This window comes from Euprymna scolopes, chromosome 29, assembly GCF_053919585.1.
Source record: "Euprymna scolopes isolate OS-2025 chromosome 29, ASM5391958v1, whole genome shotgun sequence".
NCBI classification, from domain to species: Eukaryota; Metazoa; Mollusca; class Cephalopoda; order Sepiida; family Sepiolidae; genus Euprymna; species Euprymna scolopes.
This window is the reverse complement of record NC_136510.1, coordinates 103,298,693-103,321,946: the sequence shown is the minus strand read 5'-3', so window position 1 is coordinate 103,321,946 and position 23,254 is coordinate 103,298,693.

The following is a 23,254-nucleotide window of genomic DNA, read 5'->3' as shown; positions in this document are numbered from 1 at the left end:
AACAGAATCTCAAACGGAACTCTTTGTTTACTTCACAGGGGTAGCATGTTCTTGTTCCATCAGTCATGACTGGGTAGAGATTTTAAGTAATTAGGATTTCTAGTAATTCATAATTGTATTTTTTGGTCGCCCACTCTGAGAACTGAACCTTCAACCATCAGGAGATTATCACTTTTACAATTGATTTTTCTAAGTACTCTCACCACTGCGCCACAGTTCCTTGCGGACAGTTCTAGTACAAATTTTAGGAGTCTTAAACCTATTTTCATTTCTAGTTATAAAATATCACTATTTATTACTAATTATTTGTGTCAAATTCTAAGACCGATAAGGGCCGTCTATCATATCTGAAAGTGACACAATATTTAACAAGTGAGATCAGAGATGCGCCTCTGTACAACTCATGCTCTCTACTGATCCAAGTTATGACAACGGGACCATTGCCAGCATCCTCAAAATGCACCACTGGATTGCTATGAATAACAGGGACGTGCCCAGGGTGATGAAAACAAAGTTTCCAGCCATGGTTATGGTCTTTGGTGTAGTTTCAAGTGAGGGCTACATCATGCCACCTAACATCTTCGAAGTTGGCTTGAAAGTCAACACGAAAGTGTACCTGGATGTTCTGAAGAGCGTGTGGATCACCTGGTACAATCATGTGGCCGCCGGCAGACCCTGGGTGTGGCAGCAGGACCCTGTGCCGACCCACAAGTCCAAAGAGATGAAGGCACAGCTTCAGAAAGAGTGCTACGACTTTGTATCCTTCTCTCATTGGCTCCCCTCCACCCCCGACCTGAACCCGTTGAACTACTTCGTTTGGTTATAAGTCGAGAACATCACCAACATGACCTCCCACAACACCAAAGTCAGCCTGATCGCCGCCATTCTCCAAGCTCCTCGTCGAAATATATATATATATATATATATATATATATTCAGACCAGCATTGTTCTTGCTTAATGAGCTTTCTTAGTAATTTTTCAATTTTTTGAATTGTTGTTCTTATTTCTTGGTTGCAAGAAAGTTTCACAGTCTTCTTGGTTCATCTGTTTTTTGCAAGTACTTTCGACTGAGTTTCAACAGTCGTCTTCAGCCAGTTTTGATTATTGTTTGTTTAAAATCTTTTTATCGCTTTATATGCTTCAGTTAAAATTATATTTAAATTTCTTGAACTAGTGAAGCGCCTCGTGTGTAAAAAAAGAATTACAAATTATTTTTATTATAAAAAAATCTGCAAATTCTATATACCATCTTGTAAATCACATCTTTAAAACCATTGTACATTTATTTTAGCTACAATCTTAACACGTTGAGAACGTATATATATATATATATATATATATATATATATATATACACACACACACACACTAGACTAGCACGCATCCTTAGTCAGAAATTGAACCTACAATCATCTAGTTGATAGTCAGCAGTTCTAACCTCCAGCCCATGGAATCGGTGCCTGCAAACAACTTCATCAAATGCCATATAATAGACACTCACTCACTACTTTTCCAGTGCTCGAGCTGTTTGTTTATTTACAAATAAACAAACAGTGAGCCTTGCATTAACGCAAATTAAGCAACGGGTTAGATACATTTATGACAGTGCTCTTTCCAAGGAGGTTGGATTAAAATATAATCATCTACATACAGTACTGTTTTGCTGTATTACAGCTTATCAGTGCAGCTAGACTAGCACACATCCCTGGCCAGGGACTGAACCTACAAGCATCTAGTTAATAGTCGACAGTTCAAACCTCCGGCCCATGGGATAGGTGCCCTCAAACGATCTCATCTATAGGACAAAACTAAGTCGAATACCACAGTTGACTGGAAAAGTTTTTGTTTAACTAGTGTGTGATAGAGTGTCGCATAGGTTGATTAAGTCAGTAACGAACAGTTGCAGGTGTTAGCCTCGGTGGCTAATTGGATTAATTTCGGCTCACAAGTACAAAAAAAGGAGATTGGTACAGGTTACCAATCGATATAGATGATGACTGAGTGGTTTGCTGATCAACACTGAGTCCTCACTTGACTGACCAGTAACAAGATGACATGAGTTGCTACAAAACGTGGGATAGAATTAAAGCCACGCAAGGATCAGGGTTAATGAAAAAGATAGATTATTAGGAAGTGTTTGGCAGTAGATTTATAGATGACCATGTTGTAAGCATCAGAGAAGAATGTTGTATTTGGGTCAATATGGGTGAGAATATTACAGAAAGATATGAATGAAGTCTTAATAATCGAAAAGAAAAAATTATAAATCAATCATGGGGATATGTTTAAGCAATAAGATCATATATAAAATAAATTCTTTGAATCTCTTATGCCACTCCAAAACTGATGCTCAATTCATGCAAGATGGTCTAAAAAAAAAAAAAGGTCTGTAACATTCCATGTGGCATTTTTTCCAAGTTTAAAACAGAATTTTATTGCATAGCGTTCTTCTAAAGTGTCCTCAAGTCCAAATTCTATTTTTGAAATTCAGCAGCTGTGACAATCAGGAATTGGAATGTGCCCTACTAAAAACTTTAGTAGGGTATATTCCAATTCCTGCTCTAGCTGTTCACTTGAACCTGAAATCATAAAAAATTGGTCAGTTATCTCATAACATGCTGAATTTTCAAAAGTCTATAACAATTTTAAATGTCTGTACAAAAAAGTCTGGAAACCTAATAAAGGCACCTCGTATGTTTAAGTAATAAAAATATAAAATAAACCACAATGGATTAAAATAAAATTTCTATAAACCGGCAAAATCTTTTGCAACAATCTGATAATGAAACATACGATACTCCTATGTCTTAAAACATTAACATGTATGTAGTATTCACAATGTAGATGGCACCAAAGAAATAAGATTAAATATTGCAATGGCGACAGCGATGATTGTGTTAACCAATATCTGAAAAAACAGATTCATTTCATAACGCACAAAGAAACGACTCAACCAATAGCAACATAAGAAGCGGAATGTTGGGTCTTGAAGAAAGTCGACAAGAGGAAAATTGCTGCTTTTGAATTGTGGTGCTATCGTAGACTTCTTTGTGCAATACGGGTGGACAAACGTACAAACGAATTGGTTCTGGAGAAGATTGGACCATGTCGAAGACTGCTGGACAACATCAATGACAGGAAATTGCGATTATTGGGGCATGTGGTCAGAACAGACGGCTTAACAAAAGATATGGTCTTTGGTACAAGCCATGGCAAAAGAGGACATGGAAGACCAAAACCAGAATGTCAGACAACGTTAAGGATATCACGGACATTAGCATGGTGGAGTTGTTCAGAAAGGCGCAGAACCAGAGTCAATAGCGATGATTCGAAAAGAGTGCAAGGGCTGGTCAGTAATGACCATTCTATCAAAGACACAGAGAGAGAGAGAGAGAGAGAGAGAGAGAGAGAGAGAGAGTATTCTCAATGCTTAAAAAAGTATATATTCAGAATATATTACGCATCCGAAAATCTTTTGAGCAATAAAGAATATATAGTTCTGATCGCTGAGTCATGGAACCAAAACGATGGTCAGCTTGTAAAGTGTTCAAGAGTTCAAGACTAAGCCGGATGCATCGTGACCGTTGATTATTGGATCATTACTCCTGCAAATAACTCCTTCCCATTATCGCTTATTTCAAGGATTACCAAATCATTTAGATAGCCTTAGGTTAGCATCACAAGAGGAGATTGAATATAAGTTAGATTCATATTTCGCATCAAAACCTGAAGAATTTTTATAAGCTCGTTGACAGATGGAATCAAATGATAGAGAACAAAGGTCGATATTGCCATGAATAAAGATTTTACAAAATAGTTTTTCATTTTCTAGATGGAATTTTAAAATCAGCAAAAAAATGTTTGCATCGACCTATGTGTGTGTTTTTGTGAAAGAAGATTAGAACTAAATGTGCTTTTTATTTTGCAACCGCAGTCGAAATAGAATTTGGTAAACTCCATACGTAACAGAACGCGGACGCGCATATGGCGGCTATATGCAAATACCAAGTAGTGTGCGAAATGACGTCATGACATAAATGACGTCATGAAATAAATGACGTCATGGCAAGGAAAAAGAAAAAGACTATAAAAATAAAGAGAGAAATGCTTGAGAGGACAGAGGTGAGAAATAAGGAGCACAATCACGTTTTATTCAGGAAAGTATCTGGAAATAAATATCGTTGATAGAAAAATTAAGGAATAAAGTTATTACTTGTCCTATGTTCCTTGTGATGTACTCTGCTACAACGTGTTGGGTCCCGAGTGTCTACATATCAATACCTGTGTAATCTATTATATCTATAAAAATGAAATATTGTGTGTGTGTGTGTGTAAATTTCCCTACCAAACTACTCTGTCAATTTTTAGTCTACACTCGAGATTTGACATCAGGGGTACTGAGATTTGAAAAAATACTTTTAATCGGTTTTTGGCCGAAAATTTGGCTGCCAAGGGGTCAAAGTGCAAAAGATTTGACCTTTGTGGTCTCTAGCAAACTATTCAGCCAATTTTAAACATTTGAAATTTGACATAAAGGGTATTCAGACATGCAGCAAGCTTTTTCATCAGCTTTTGGGCGAAAATTTGGTTGCCAAGAGGTCAAGGTTGGAAGAGTTGACCTTTGCCAACTTTACCAAACTCCTCTGCTAATTTTGGGTCTAAAAACTTGAAATTTTACATGTAGGTTACCTGGACAGGAGTCAAATTTTTTAATATATATATACATATGCACATAAAGTTATGAACAGTACGTAGGGCCCGAGCAAAGTCGGCTGAACTGCTAGTGTTACACATAATCTTTTCATTATGGCTGTTAATGTGTACGTATGCCACCACAATACAGCATAATCATGCTGACACACTGGTTCCGTCAGATTACTGAAGTTAAGCAACGTTGAGCCTGGTCAGTACTAAATTGGGTGACCATTTGGGAATTCCAGGTGCTCTATGTACTCTCTGCTTATCTCGGCATTATTTCTAGTCAGTTTTGGGCCTCTCCCTGCTACTGGACTCAAGTATGGCTGATTCAGGAGAGACATGGTTGGGATTGCGCAACCCTTGCTTCACAATTACACGTGCAGCTACCCTAATAAGGGTGCCCATTGTCTCTTGAGATTAAACAGTCATCAAACGCCACCACTGCATACATTGGAAAGCAGGAGGACTGACCTGCCCTGACCTTCACCTACATACAATGTCTTGATAGTCCCAAATGTTCACCTATTTGGTACCAATAATAATGATAACAATATCCGTTTTTGCCGGTTTGTAGAACATTTGAAACCATTGTAATATATTTTATGTATATATTTATTAATTAATTAATTATTAAAATTATTAATTGATTAATTTCCATTTTATGTTTAGATGATTAAAACATCATTCATATTTTTCTGCAGTATTCTCACCCATGTTGACTCGAAAAATACCTTCTTTAGTCAACAGAAAAGAAGTCGTCTTCCATCATGATAATGCTCGTCCTTATGCAGCACTACTGACCAACCAAAGATCTCTTAGGAAAATTTGGTTGAGAAATCTTGCCCCATCCTGCTTATTTTCCTGATCTACCTTTTTCTGATTATCACTTATTCCGAGGATTACAAAACCATTTACATAGACTTATGGTTAACATCGCAACCAAAGGAGTTTTTCACGCGAGGCATTTAAAAGTGTTTTGCCAGATGGAATCAAGTTATAGAGCTCAAAGCTCGTTATTATTTTTATTTATATAAATAAAACAGTAGATGTATGCATGTACGTATGTGTGAAAATATTTAACCGATAAACTCTTAAATTACAGGTCACATAACACTGAAATTTACAGGAAATATTAATTATACATAAGGATGATTAATAACTAGTAAAATCTGTTTGGATGGATGAATATCGCGTACAGTTATATATCGGTAAGTTGAAATGCATAATGTTCATTTCAAGTCGCCGACATATTTCCATTGTTTTGCGCATGCGCAAATTCATTTATAGCTTGCAGTGATTTAATTTAAAATCTTTCTTATCTATTAGGTTGTTGGATAAGTCACCGCCCCTTTTTTTTTCTTGTTTTTTTTTTTTCCATTTTTTTTTTTTTTAAGAAAATCAAAAAACTTTAACAGCAAAAGTAAGTTCGTGTGGGACCCAAGCTCTAAATTTTTGTGTGAACACAATCAACTGAAGGTGGCGTAAAATTGTCGCAAAATCATCTTTTCACCCAATTCTCTATATCTCTGATGGCCATCTTCCTTCAAAAGAACCCCGCGTTGATCTTTGTCTATTTTGATTAGTCTTCCGAAACGAGGAGCATCATTGAGATCAAAATTATTGTGTTTGAATCTGGTAAACCAATCTTGAACAGTTCTCTCAGCTACAGCGTTTTCTCCATATTCGGCACAAATATCCTTGGTCACTTCACTCGCTTTTTTACCTCGATTAAAGGCGAAAAGAAGGAAGTATCAAAAATGTGATTTTTTATCTACTTGACAATCCATTTGAAAATTATATGAGCAAAAAAAGATGATCGTTATCTTGTAGAACAGAATACGTGCATTCTAATGATGTGTAGCATTTTGGCTAATATCAAAACATGCTTTAGAACAAAATCTTATCAAACGGAGGGAACTTATGCAACAACCTGATATCTGTTGATAGCTCAAATAGTAGGAACCGCGACTGGAGCCCTAAATGTTTTGGTTTCGATACTAGCTGATGGAACTCAAGTCATTTTTTTTTCAAATTGAAATCATTCAGTTACAATAATATTCAATATAAAATTGGTTCTGTAATAATAAATTTGTAATCTGCATAAATTAAAATATATTTAAGCGTATTTTAAGACCGGGCAAAGCCGAACACCCCCTCCGTTAGTTATGAAAAAAGATTTCCAAAACTACACCGCTTTTTCATTTTTAAAATGAAATTTTACATCGGCAAATACTTTTGCAATGACCTGATAGTATCCCCAAGATTTAAAACATTAATATGTATACCATATTCCCAAGGCTTCACACATTAAAATGTATACCGTATTCCCAAGGCGTCACACATAAAAATGTATACAGTATTCCGTATTCTCAAGGCTTCACACATTAAAATGTATACCGTATTCTCAAGGCTTAACACATTAAAATGTATACCGTATTCTCAAGGCTTCACACATTAAAAGGTACACCGTAATCCCAAGGCTTCATACATTAAAATGTATACCGTAACTCCAAGGCTTCACACATTAAAATGTAAACCGTATTCCTAAGGCTTCACACATTAAAATGTATACCGTAATCCCAAGGCTTCACACATTAGAATGTATGCCGTATTCCCAAGGCTTCACACATTAAAATGTATACCGTATTCCCAAGGCTTCACACATTAAAATGTATCCCGTATTCCCAAGGCTTTACACATTAAAATGTATACCATAATCCAGAGGCTTCACACATTAAAATGTATACCGTATTCCCAAGGCTTCACACATTAAAATGTATTCCGTAACCCCAAGGCTTCACACATTAAAATGTATACCGTAATCCCAAGGCTTCACACATTAAAATGTATACCGTATTCCCAAGGCTTCACACATTAAAATGTATGCCGTATTCCCAAGGCTTCACACTTTAAAATGTATACCGTATTCCCAAGGCTTCACACATTAAAATGTATACCGTAACCCCAAGGCTTAACACATTAAAATGTATACCGTATTTCCAAGGCTTTACACATTAAAATGTATGCCGTATTCCCAAGGCTTCACACATTAAAATGTATACCGTATTCCCAAGGCTTCACACATTAGAATGTATACCGTATTCTCAAGACTTCACACATTAAAATGTATACCGTATTCCCAAGGCTTCACACATTAGAATGTATACCGTATTCCCAAGGCTTCACACATTAAAATGTATACCGTAACCCCAAGGCTTCACACATTAAAATGTATACCGTATTCCCAAGGCTTCACACATTAAAATGTATGCCGTATTCCCAAGGCTTCACACTTTAAAATGTATACCGTATTCCCAAGGCTTCACACATTAAAATGTATACCGTAACCCCAAGGCTTAACACATTAAAATGTATACCGTATTTCCAAGGCTTTACACATTAAAATGTATGCCGTATTCCCAAGGCTTCACACATTAAAATGTATACCGTATTCCCAAGGCTTCACACATTAGAATGTATACCGTATTCTCAAGACTTCACACATTAAAATGTATACCGTATTCCCAAGGCTTCACACATTAGAATGTATACCGTATTCCCAAGGCTTCACACATTAAAATGTATACCGTAACCCCAAGGCTTCACACATTAAAATGTATACCGTATTCCCAAGGCTTCACACATTAAAATGTACACCGTAATCCCAAGGCTTCACACATTAAAATGTACACCGTAATCCCAAGGCTTCACACATTAAAATGTATACCGTAACTCCAAGGCTTCACACATTAAAATGTATACCGTATTCCCAAGGCTTCACACATTAGAATGTATACCGTATTCTCAAGACTTCACACATTAAAATGTATACCGTATTCTCAAGGCTTCACACATTAGAATGTATACCGTATTCCCAAGGCTTCACACATTAAAATGTATACCGTATTTCCAAGGCTTCACACATTAAAATGTATACCGTATTCCCAAGGCTTCACACATTAAAATGTATACCGTAATCCCAAGGCTTCACACATTAAAATGTAAACCGTATTCCCAAGGCTTCACACATTAAAATGTATACCGTATTCCCAAGGCTTCACACATTAAAATGTATACCGTATTCCCAAGGCTTCACACATTAAAATGTATACCGTAACCCCAAGGCTTCACACATTAAAATGTATACCGTAATCCCAAGGCTTCACACATTAAAATGTATACCGTAATCCCAAGGCTTTACACATTAAATGTATACCGTAATCCCAAGGCTTCACACATTAAAATGTATACCGTATTCCCAAGGCTTCACACATTTAAAATGTATACCGTATTCCCAAGGCTTCACACATTAAAATGTATACCGTATTCCCAAGGCTTCACACATTAAAATGTATACCGTAATCCCAAGGCTTCACACATTAAAATGTATACCGTATTCCCAAGGCTTCACACATTAAAATGTATACCGTAATCCCAAGGCTTCACACATTAAAATGTATACCGTAATCCCAAGGCTTTACACATTAAAATGTATACCGTAATCCCAAGGCTTCACACATTAAAATGTATACCGTATTTCCAAGGCTTCACACATTAAAATGTATACCGTATTGCCAAGGCTTCACGCATGGTATATGAGCGGTATGCCTTATGCTTTCAACGTCATACAAAAGCAAAAACTGTTAAAATAAAAATGGAATAATGTATTGATGAAATTAAATAACATTGATTTGAAAATTATGATGCGAAAAAAGAAAATTGCTTCATAATGAGTATGTGTGCGTGTGTGTGCAATACATATTGAAAAAAGGAGAAAAAACAATGACGCGTGAATGAAAGGCGCGCGACTTTATCCATGTGTACATTAAAATTATGTATTCATACAATTGTCCATTCAAGTTTTGTGTGCGTCGAAAAAAGTGTTTTTGGAAAATCAATCAAATATTCCCGCCTTTGATTTGGGAAAAATAACTTGGCACATCGTCGGACAATGGCGATCACAAAACCATCAATAGATTTGTAGACTAGTCTTGTTATGTGCGAGTCTGAACAGACTAAATTTAATTCGCGATTTGAATGAGAGGAAAAGTTCTCAGGGGACGCGAGAAACGTTCTTCAGATGACGATGAAAGGGGAGAGAGGGGTAGGTGGTAGCCAGCGGGAGAAAGGGAGATGGAAAGAGAAATAGAAGCGATGAAAAAGAAAGCTCTCTTTCTCTCACGTAATATATATATATATATATATCAAAAGGAAGAGATAAATAGAGAGAAAGAAACACGAAAGGATACAGAAGAGAGAGAATGACAAGTAGAGAGAAGCATAGATAGAGAGAGAATGATAAAAAGAGAGAAAAAGAAAGAGAGAGAGAAGGATAGAGAGAGAAAGAAAGAGAGAGAAAAAGAAGAAAGGGAGAGAGAGAGAAAGGAAGAGAGAGAGGAGGGAGGGAGGGAGAAAAGAGAAGGGGATAGAGAGAAAGAGAGAGAGAGGAGAGAGAGAAGGTTAGAGAGAGAAAAGAAGAGAGATAGAAAAGAAGACAGAGAGAGAAAAGAAGACAGAGAGAGAAAAGAAGAAGAGAGAGAGAGGGGGAAGAAAAGAAGAGAGAGAAAATGAGAGAGAGAGGGGGGAAATAAAGATAGAAAGAGAAAAAGAAAGTTAAAGAAAGAAAAGGGATAAGGGATAGGTGACAGAGAGGGGGGATAAAATTCATATAAACAAAAGACAAAATAAAAAAAAAACACAATCTTTAAGAATAAAAATTAACGAGAAAATTAGATGCGAAAAAACAAAATATCCAAAGAAACAAACAAACAAAAAAAACCCAATCAAGTAGGTCTTGAAAGGGGAAATTTTCGATCCGCATCATTGTTCATCTTCGTAGCTTTTGCGTTTTAGTCTCTTCTCCGCAAGGCATTCGTTTCCATCGGAAAAATCAAATATAGATTTCAGTTAAGGATTTTAAATCTATTTTCTCTCCTTATTGACAAAACAAGATAATAAATCTGGGTCGCATTTATTGTAGACATTTAAAGCGAAGACGACGGAGCAGATGAAGCGAGAGGAAGTATCCGAACTTCAAGAATGAAAACGAAAGGAACCGAGACAAGCGCGAAGAACAACTGGAGAGAGAGAGGGGGAGGGGGGGCGATCTACACTTTCCAAGCAAATATTTTACAAAATACGTTTCGTTCGTTTCAGTAGTTTCGTTTCGTTCGTTTTTCTGAACAAGCTAAAATTTTCAATTAATGTTCATTGAATGTTCTTGTAACGTGAAATTTAAATATTTTGATTGATTTATGAATTTTCTTTTTCTTTTCTTTTTTTATAATTATTAGATTGGTGCAAAAATAATGTCGTTTTTCGACGTAAAAAATATCTTTCACGAGAAACACCCGTCTAGCCGAAACCACTGTCAAAAATTTCCCCCCACTCTTTATCTGTGCCTAAATCAAAACGTAGATTCAATGAACAAAGCTTCTTTCTTAGAAGTGCACGCTTGTGGAACTCTCTTCCGTTTGCCTGTTTCCCACCTGACTACAACCTGGATGTCTTTAAGTCCAACAAATTCCTGATGAACCGCCCCCTTAAGTAAGACACTTTATCAATAATACAGCTTCTTATTCCAGTAGCTTCTTTCCAAAAACCGCAGGCCTGCGGAACTCTCTTCCTGCTTACTGTTTACCTTCTATCTACAGCCCTGATCGTTTCAAGATTAAGGTCAATAGGCATCTTCCGTCTTTGTGATAATTATTTTTCATTCTTTCTAGCTCCTTACATCAAGTGGCTCCACGCCTTGTCTGGGGCGATTTCCATTTCAAAATAAAAAAAAAAATACTAGCGGAGCAACGTAGAAGTTCCACAGTTTAGACAGAAAGGTGTAGGAACTATTGCAGATCGACAAAGAACATTCAGAATGTGTTTATCCTCAGTTATCCGGGGACAATTATTACTAGGGTAGGACAACAGCATATTCTTTTCATTGTTTTGACTCTCGAGTGTGTATCCGTTGACATCTTTTATATAGAGTGATGTGGTTCTCAGTTGTCTGTGTCGGATATATACTCGAGAGTCAAAACAATGATAAGAATATTCTGTTGTCACAGCCCTAATTATTACTAGTTGGACCCATGGAAATTCCACAATACTTTCAATATCAATCTGTATAATCTAATTTATAAAACTCATCATGTCTGACTGTCTGTCTATCTCCATATTTTCAAACTCTATCTCTACGAAAACTAAAAGTCGCAGAGTGGCGCTAAGGGCCTCAGATGATTGGATTTTTTATGGACCATTCTGTTCAGTTAAATATTATCTGTTTTCGGTGTGGCAAGGTGGGGTACATTAGCAGGAACTGCTCTTCACTTCCGGGGGGGGGGGAAACAAGTAAAGGGGTGCTATTGCGCCAGTAGTCACTCCTTTTATACTGGAAAGGCGTGTAAAAGTTTGTTGCCACAGGTAATGGTCACTATTAACGAAAAGAGGGCTGGAGCCCTTGTTGATAAAACAACGCTTGTTACTACAAATGTTGTCAACTACTGAAATGGAACTAACAACATTAGAGCAGTAGATGGCATAGAAGTGAAATATTGTGGAAAGGCCAATGCTGAGATCTTTGTAAGGAATATGCCCCTGCGAATAAGAGTGATTGTACTAAATAGGCTGATTGCAGGAATTGACATGGTACTGGGTCTGGATGTGATAGCTACCATTGCTAAAGGCCAGGTGAAGTTTGGCAATCAGAGAGCACCGGAAATGACAAGAAGTGAAACCAGGAGCAAAACTACCCAACTGTCAAAACCCAGGCCATGTTTGCTTGAGGATGAGAAATTTTGGGTCTTCTTTTATGGTGATAAATGGATGGTAGAGTGGCGACGAACCACAGAACCACCTGTATTGACAAATCGGATTAGCTGCTATAAAAGCACACTGAAAGGAGATATAGGGTCGCAGTTTGAAAAAGAAGTGGAGAGGTGGATAGAAGAAGGAATATTGATGCCATGCTTAGGGAAAGTTGAAGGAATTTTGCCACTCATGGCAATGGTCCAACCTATCAAAAAGAAAGTTAAGTCACTGTTGGATCTCTGAGAGTTAAACAAGTATGTAGCTTGTCACACAAATGTAGTACAAATCTGACCTGATACAGCATGCCATCCGTTTCAGGAAAGAGAAAAAGATGGCCGCTCCTGCTATTTATGAACTGGTGGTCATGTGAGGCAACGAGATTTGGGGGAAATATGCAAATGGGATGCAGTCGGTTTTCTTAATAAAAAAGCCTATGCCAGAGAGAGTGTTTATAAATATTAGCAACACAAAACGATCCTTGAGGGTGGAGCAAACACAAGGAGGAGATAACTCGACGCGCTTGATAAGATTAAGAAAAACAAGGAAAAAAGATAACAAGAAATGATTTTCTTCAGTTCATTTAATCTGCGCGTTTAAATATCAGAATGATGCTTTTAACTTAAGCGAAACTGAAGTTTAATGAAATCCAGAGTGTTCATTTTTTTTTTTTTTAAAGAGCTGGAATTTTTTTTTTTCCACAGTAAACCAAATGTACGGTATGATCGTGTTAACACACTAGTTCTTGTTAGACCAGCAAAGTTGAGCCATGTGGAGCCTGGCCAGTATTAGATGGGTGACCATTTGGGAATACTAGGCACTGTATGCCATCTTCCCATGATAAAGATATATGAGGTGAATTAAATAAGTTTCCAATTTGCAGTTCTTGATGCTTTGGTGACCTACAATGAAAGCTAGATTTTTTTTTTTTTGAAAAGCTGGAGTTTTAGGATATAATATGTACAGCATAATCGCGTTGACATTTGAGTTCTCATAAGATCACTGAAGTTAAGCAACTTGGAGTGTGGTCACTACAAGATGGGTGACCATTTGGAAAGGTTAGGTTCTGTATAGCATCTACCCATGACCGGGATATTCATGCAGCTGGGGACAGCTTGTAAACTTCTTCCTTTGGAGAAGATCCTGGATATGACCTTAAACTATATTTGATGGTGAAGCCCCAGTTTGTGGGCTTCAGGGAGTGTGGAGCCACCCTTTAATTGACATTGCTCCCAGGTCCACTCTGACCCGGAATGGTAATACCTGTTAGGGTCCCTACTATAGGTTAAATAGAAACCGACTTGAAAAAAAAAAAAAAGAAAGAAATATATTCCATTGAAACAGTTTTCTTCAAAATCACTGGATTCGGCATTAAATAACCTGAAAAGGGTTGATATGCCGTAAAACAAAAACAACCAACTAATCCTTTGGAGAAATTCAGCATAGCTCATCTAGGACTAATATCATACTTGTTATTATTTATTGGTTCGTTTTTTTTTTAAATTTGTTTTATTTTTATGTGTGTCTGTATCTGTGTCTACAATCTCTATCCTTATGATGAGGGGCAAGTATATGGGGGGGGGAATAAATGTATGCTTGGTTTATTGAACTGTTTTGTTTTTTAAAAAAGTTCCAGCCATTCATTTACAAGTACCTATTGTTACAAGCCAACGAGGGAAAACATTAATTTAGGAATATCGAAAATAACTTGAGTTTTAAAAGAATATGGAGAATATTGCCTGATGTGTTAGATAAATTGTGAGATTGCTTCATTAATTGAATAAGAACAAATAAAATTAAATCGAAACAAATTAAATAAAATGAATCAATTATAAATATATGTATGTATATATATATATATATATATATATATATATATGTATATATATATTCGAAAAATGTGAGATGAATTGTGAAAGGAAATACAGACATACATTCATTGGTCTAGAGAAAAAAATCTAAACAGGTAGACGCAGATCGATATTCAATATTTATCGAAAGAACACTTGAAATCATTTGATGATTAGACATAAAGTAGAAAGTTGACAGTTTTTATAGATATTTGAAAAGTGCTGATTATATATATATATATGTATATATATATATGTATATATGTGTATATATATGTGTGTGTGTGTGTGTGTGTTTTAAAATAATAGAAGACCGATTTATTCATATGTGATTGATTTGACAAACAGAGATTTACAAAACAATAGATGACAGATCGAACAATATTGATAACGTACACACACACACACACATATATATATATATATATATATATATATATATATATATATATATACATATATATATATATATATATATACTAGTAGTTCCGCCCGGCTTTGCTCGGGCCCTATGTACTGTTCATAAGGTTATGTGCATATGTATATATTAAAAAGTGTCAGTATGTAAAGTATATATATATATGTATAATGGTCTTCCTTAACTACCATGGAGAAAAGACAGACAGACATTTTCACTTATATATATATATATATATATATATATATATATATGTGTGTGTGTGTGTGTGTGTGTGTGTGTGTGTGTGTGTGTGTGTATACTACCAAAGTACCCGTCGTGGACTGGGTTCAAAAACAGTCTACAGAAAATGGACTCTGATTTATGAAAGTATGATAGGTTATGAAAAGGAAGGGTTGGAAAGAGATAACTTCGAATTTGGGGGTATCAAAACCAAAGCAAAATATGATGAAAGTAAAAATAAAATAGATAAACCCCATAATTTATTCTACCATACCTGTTCACACTGAAACATTTAGCATAATATTCTGTGGATCTATATTAAAAAACCTTGTTAAACTTTGTGGCATATTTCCATTCTATGGAGGTCAGGCGCGAACGAACACCCCATAATTTTATTATACCATATTTCTTCAAACTGAAACATAATTATCAAAGTATACTTACACAGATAGATATGAAATGTCTTTATTAAAGTTTGTGCCTATTTCCACTCTATGGAGGCCAGGCACGAACGCAGACCCCGCAATTTTATTATACCATTTAAGTTAAAACATACTTATGAAAGTATTCTTATGTACATCTATATCAAAAACACTTGTAAACGTTTTCTTTTAATTTTTTAATTTTTTATTTCCATACTTTGTGGACTAGGCGCGAACGCAGACCCCACAATTTTAATGAACCACTGTTTTGCCAGATCAAACATACCCATTCCTGTGTCTCGATACATCTTCTATCATTATATGTAATCAGTTTTTTAAAATAGTCAACCATATAGGAGCCTATTCGTGACCACACACACACACACAGCTTTATATTATATATATATATATATATATATATATATATATATATATATATATATATAGATAGATAGATAGATAGATAGATAGATAGATAGATAGATAGATAGACTGGATGTAATATATAGTAATGATTTAAAAAGTATTAAAAAAAGACTCATGCGCCACCATTGAAAATCGAAACCAAAACGTTCAGCTCATGATTTATTGTGCCTCTGTCGTTAATGACTGCGGAGGCAAAATGAAGACATTTGAAAGCAATCGAGACATTTATAATGCAGGACTAAAAATTAAATCATCAACCAATAGCTACTACGTCATGCATTTGTAATGTCGGTGTTCGACCTTCACCTGGCAAATTTCATTTTTTTTTTTAAATTTTCACACTTGTGCACCGATTTTTCCGGGCTAAAACCCAAATATAAAGTTTTGCGTGGATTCAAATAACCTTATATATGAAGTTTCATGTCTTTAAACCAAAAACTCTAGGAGGAGTTGGGTAGGCAAATTTGTTAAACAAAAATATATACGTATACATAAATATGGAAACAATTTTGTGTTTATTATAAACTTTTTACACAAATATATAAATATATATGCAAGTATAAATCATGTAGAATATCTGCATGAATATAATCACACGTAATAGTTAACTAAAGATGATTATCCCATTAACAAACCGAAGCAACTAATAGGGAATTAATTAAAATGAATGTTTAAAAGAATATGCAAATTAGCTAGATAGTTTGCTAGTGAATGCAATTCCAAAACCAATATATTAGAAAATTGTATTTCCTTTTTAAACAAACAGAACAGAGGGTTTTAATATGAATATCAATACACACAAAAGAAAAACGAATTAATAGGAGTATAGATATACATATATATATACACACATTATTTCATATATGAAATGTGTGTATATATATATAAATATATAATTTATTTCATATATGAAATGATATATATATATATATATACACACACATTATTTCATATATGAAATGTGTGTATATATATATAAATATATAATTTATTTCATATATGAAATGATATATATATATATATATATACACACACATTATTTCATATATGAAATGTGTGTATATATATATAAATATATAATTTATTTCATATATGAAATGATATATATATATATATATATACACACACATTATTTCATATATGAAATGTGTGTATATATATATAAATATATAATTTATTTCATATATGAAATGATATATATATATATATATATACACACACATTATTTCATATATGAAATGTGTGTATATATATATAAATATATAATTTATTTCATATATGAAATGATATATATATATATATATATACACACACATTATTTCATATATGAAATGTGTGTATATATATATAAATATATAATTTATTTCATATATGAAATGATATATATATATATATATATACACACACATTATTTCATATATGAAATGTGTGTATATATATATAAATATATAATTTATTTCATATATGAAATGATATATATATATATATATATACACACACACACATTATTTCATATATGAAATAATATATATATATATATACACACACACACATTATTTCATATATGAAATGTGTGTATATATATATAAATATATAATTTATTTCATATATGAAATGATATATATATATATATATATACACACACACACATTATTTCATATATGAAATGTGTGTATATATATATAAATATATAATTTATTTCATATATGAAATAATATATATATATATATATATACACACACACACATTATTTCATATATGAAATGTGTGTATATATATATAAATATATAATTTATTTCATATATGAAATAATGTATATATATATATATATACACACACATTATTTCATATATGAAATGTGTGTATATATATATAAATATATAATTTATTTCATATATGAAATAATATATATATATATATATATATATACACACACACACATTATTTTATATATGAAATGTGTGTATATATATATAAATATATAATTTATTTCATATATGAAATAATATATATATATATACACACACACATTATTTTATATGTGAAATGTGTGTATATATATATAAATATATAATTTATTTCATATATGAAATAATATATATATATATACACACACACATTATTTCATATATGAAATGTGTGTATATATATATAAATATATAATTTATTTCATATATGAAATAATGTATATATATATACACACACACACATTATTTCATATATGAAATGTGTGTATATATATATAAATATATAATTTATTTCATATATGAAATAATGTATATATATATACACACACACACATTATTTCATATATGAAATGTGTGTATATATATATAAATATATAATTTATTTCATATATGAAATAATGTATATATATATACACACACACACATTATTTCATATATGAAATGTGTGTATATATATATAAATATATAATTTATTTCATATATGAAATAATATATATATATATACACACACACACATTATTTCATATATGAAATGTGTGTATATATATATAAATATATAATTTATTTCATATATGAAATAATGTATATATATATACACACACACACATTATTTCATATATGAAATGTGTGTATATATATATAAATATATAATTTATTTCATATATGAAATAATGTATATATATATACACACACACACATTATTTCATATATGAAATGTGTGTATATATATATAAATATATAATTTATTTCATATATGAAATAATGTATATATATATACACACACACACATTATTTCATATATGAAATGTGTGTATATATATATAAATATATAATTTATTTCATATATGAAATAATGTATATATATATACACACACACACATTATTTCATATATGAAATGTGTGTATATATATATAAATATATAATTTATTTCATATATGAAATAATGTATATATATATACACACACACACATTATTTCATATATGAAATGTGTGTATATATATATAAATATATAATTTATTTCATATATGAAATGATATATATATATATATATTTCTGTAGAAATATATTTTCTTATAATATATACCAATCCTTATTTAAGAAGCTCAATATAATTACAGAGCAATATAGAGAATAAATGACAAAAAAACTATATTCTAAAATTCATGATGTTGACCATCTTATAATTTATTCATTTAATTCAGTTGACATACAATTCTTGACAGTATCTATTTCGTAGCACAAAATCAATCACTTAATTATTATATCAATCAGTGAATCTATTGTGCCTTTAACTCATCAGAAGAAATAGGAACAATCAATCCGTCAAAAGGAAATGAAGTGTGATTTGAAATGATTAAAATCCGAAAATTGGAAGAGAAGCTGCATATACCTTTAATATGTTTCCATTACGCCATTTTGAATTTTGTATTTTGGAATATACAGTAGCGTCCAAAACTACGGGACAAAATTTTAAAACCTAACATTTGTTAGAAATAACAACCGTGAAAATCTGAAATTTTGATAATTGGTAGTCGTTATCATCCATAAAAACATACTAAAATTTGATTAATTTGCAAAGGATAGAAAAAAGAATTATAACAATTATTTATTTTCTAAATAGAAACGTCCAAAAGTAAGGGACAAAATTGAGAAAAACAACGTAAACAGTCAAAAAACAATAAAAATACATGTACAATCAATATTTAGTAAATGACTTTTTGCTCTAAATCACAGCTGCACATCTTCGATTACAAAAACGAATCAGTTCTTGACAATCCTCAATACTAATTTTAGACCATTCTTCTTGAAGTTTCACCCAAAAATCCTCCGTGTTAGTGGGATTTCTTTCCATAACTTTCACTCCTAAGGTCTAACAAAGATTTTTTATTGGATTTAAATCACCACTTTGAGGTGGTCAATCCATAATTTCGAAATCTTGCTCGCTAAGGTAGCTCAATACCACCTTTGCCTTGTGACATGCGGCATTATCATGCATAAAGGTACCCCTATCGAAACCTGAATTCTGTATGATTGGCACAATATGATCTTGTGCAATGCTTTTATAGATCTGCGCGTTTATACGGGTTTGTAACCGGACAAGAGGCGTTGTACCTTGGCTAGAAACATTCCAAATACCATGACGCTTCCGCCCCAAACGTTTTCTTAGTACACTTTGCACTTAATCTTTCACCAATACGTCTCTTTACATTGTTTTTTTTCATCATTTCCAAATAAATTAAACTGGCTTTCATCACTGAAAAATACTTTTGCTCAATTTTCATATGCCCAAATTACATACATACATATATATATATATATATATATATATATATATATATATATATATATATATATATATATATATATTTAAATGAGGGGGGTTACTAACAATGTGTATTTTTTAACATAATTTTATTAATCCGTGTTTTGGTTTTTCATTGAAAATTATGTTTAGATCATTGTAATGATGTTTTTAAATCATTGAAATCGTTTTTAACGCGTTTCAGACGTTCTGTGAAGCGTCCTCTTCAGAAAGTATTTAAAATGTAAGATATTTAGAATATACTTGAGATGTGTTTAAAATGTAAAAGAGCATTTTCATAGTTCATTTGAAACGTTTCCGAGCGGTGGAAACATATATATATATATATATATATATATATATATATATATATATATATATATGTTTATATATAGTTTTATTTGAAGTATTCCGAATTTTACTTGGTTCAGTAATCGTCCATATACCAATAAATTGTAAGCCAAAAAGAGATGACTTAAACTGTAAGCTACAAAATTATCATATTTCATAATTGAGCATTCATATATTGTTTTAACCAAGACTTCAAGTGAGTGTGTGTTTGTGTGTGTGTGTGTGTGTGTGTGTGTGTGTGTGTGTGTGTGTGTGTGTGAATGCTATAGCTGGATAGCGTTATTATGTGCATCTGTGTAACTAATCGCGTAGATTAGATATTCCAAAGAAAGAGCTGGCCATAAATCTGCATCCGCAAGTGTAAGTAGCAATTCATTTGGCAATGGCGTTCAGTATTTGCTTGCTCAAGTCTTGATTAACATTCGTTGTGACATGTGATTCTTTTCCGCAGAAAATGTTGCGTGTTCTGCACATTTTTAGCTTCTTTTAACATTTTTGTTTAATTCAGCCATCAAAGCAGAGACTTCTCTCCAAAAGACAATTTCTTACGACCCTAACATGACAGCAATCACAGACAACATGTCTTGATTTATTTACCAGCGTTTATTGCGAGCAGGGATTTTTTTTAACTCTTTCGTTCGTTGAGAGAGAGAGAGAGAGAGAGAGGGAGAGAGAGAGAGAGAGAGAGATTTCTTAATCATGATTTCTTCAATCTCTCTTATTGAGAAATAAAGAGTAACAGTCAGCGAGAGAGACGTGGAGAGCGAGGGAGAGGAATGGAATCGAGAAAGAAAGGATATGAGAGAAAGAGAAAAAGAGCGCGCGAGACAGAAAGTGAAAGAGAGCGAGAGGCAAGTGGAGAGCGAGAGAAGGAGAGTGAGAGGAAGAATGAGCGAGAGGCAGAAAGAAAGAGAGAGAGCGCGCAAGAGGGAAGAAGCACAAGGGAAGAAAGGAGAAAAAGACAGGGAGGTGCAAGAGAGAGATAGAGGAGGAGGAGGAGGAGGAGGAGGAGGAGGAGAAGAAAAGAGAGAAAGAGAAAAGGAGCGGGAGAGAGAGAAGGAGAGAAAAGGAAAAAGAGAATGGGGGAGAGAGAGAAAAGGAGATATAATGGGGTAGATAGAGAAAAAGAGAGAGAAGAGAAGGAGGAGATAGAGAAGAGGAGAGAGAAAGAAATTTAAGAAATGTATTTTCCTTACACACTATAATTATCAACAACTTTCAAGTGGAGTGAAAAGGATGACCACAGACGCCACCGCCTCACACTTTTGAATGGCCTTGTGCCTTACTCAGTTTATCATTATTTTATGTTTATTAAGAATTTTCTAAAATAAATAAATTTTACAAAGCTTACATGAAAAGAATAAACACTTAAACTCACTGTAATTATCAAATTAAATTTCTGATAGCATGACTTGTCAAATGTAAATTACATAAATACTAGTGGAGTTCCCGTCCCAGTGAGGGATGCTCTTTTCTTTTCCCTGCAACGTCTTTCCCATAGAAGAGACGTTGCTAGCCCGTCTCTGCTTTATCGTAATTTTCATGACAAGTGCTCACCTGAGCTTCAATCTATGGTCCTCCCTCGCCAAACTTTCACGAAAAACACTCGTCTAACCAAAACCACTATCAATAATTTCCCACACTCTTTATCTGTGCCTAAACCTAAATGCAGATTCCATGAACAGAGTTTCTTTCTTAGAACTGCACGCCTGTGGAACTCTCTTCCGTTTGTCTGCTTTCTAGCTGACTACAACCTGATTGTCTTCAAGTCCAACGTAAACAAATTCTTGACGAACCATCTCCCTAAGTCATAAAATTTACAAAATTCCCACTACTTATGTTTACTACGCTATAATCACATTGACTAATGTATACCCATTAACCCTTATCCTCGGATGGCCTCCAGGCCTTGATAAGTGGCGATTACTGTCTAAAAAAAAATTGGATTAGTTTGATGCAAAAATGATGTTTTTTTTGCCGTTCACCTATATATATATATATATATATATATATATATATATATATATATATATATATATAAACGACATTATTTTTGCACCAACCTAATATCTACTGGAAACCTCTGACCCTATCAAGGAGCATATATGTTAGCTAGTATTATTAATTGTAATAAGATGAACTCTTGCACTCTTACTTCCCTTTTCTAGAGCTCTTTCGCTCACAATGACAGTGAAATAATGAAAAGAATCAAGCGGTGGTTTAACCTTTTTGATCTGTTACTGTCGGCTGTGTCTATTGTCGAACAAACGAGCTTTCAGTTTTGTAATTTATGGAGAGAGCCCCCCAGGAAATAATAAACATATACAATGAAAGATAGATACATTGGTGAATAAAATATTGATAAAACGTTTATTTAATAAAAAGAGAGAGAAACAAACAAAATGTAAAAAAAAAAACTAAAATAAAAAAATAAAACGATGTCAACTCACATTAAACGTAAACGATGCCCTTTGAACTCTAAAGGCTAAAATGTTACTGCAAAAGGCGATAAAAAAAAATAAAATAACTACGAAAATATAAAACAAATAAAAGTTTCCTTCAGAAATGAAGGCAATCATCCCATATTTTTATTTATTCCCGTCGTATATAAAATATATTTATGCACATACATTTGTTGACGTTATAAATATATACGCCCGAGCGCTGCATTTTGTATCTTTGTATATTTTTTTGGACTCTTTTGTGTATATATACACATACATATGTATTTCTTTCGTTATTTGCTTCCCGCTCCTTGCCCTCTTTTCCCCTTCCATCAATACCGGAGAGTAAT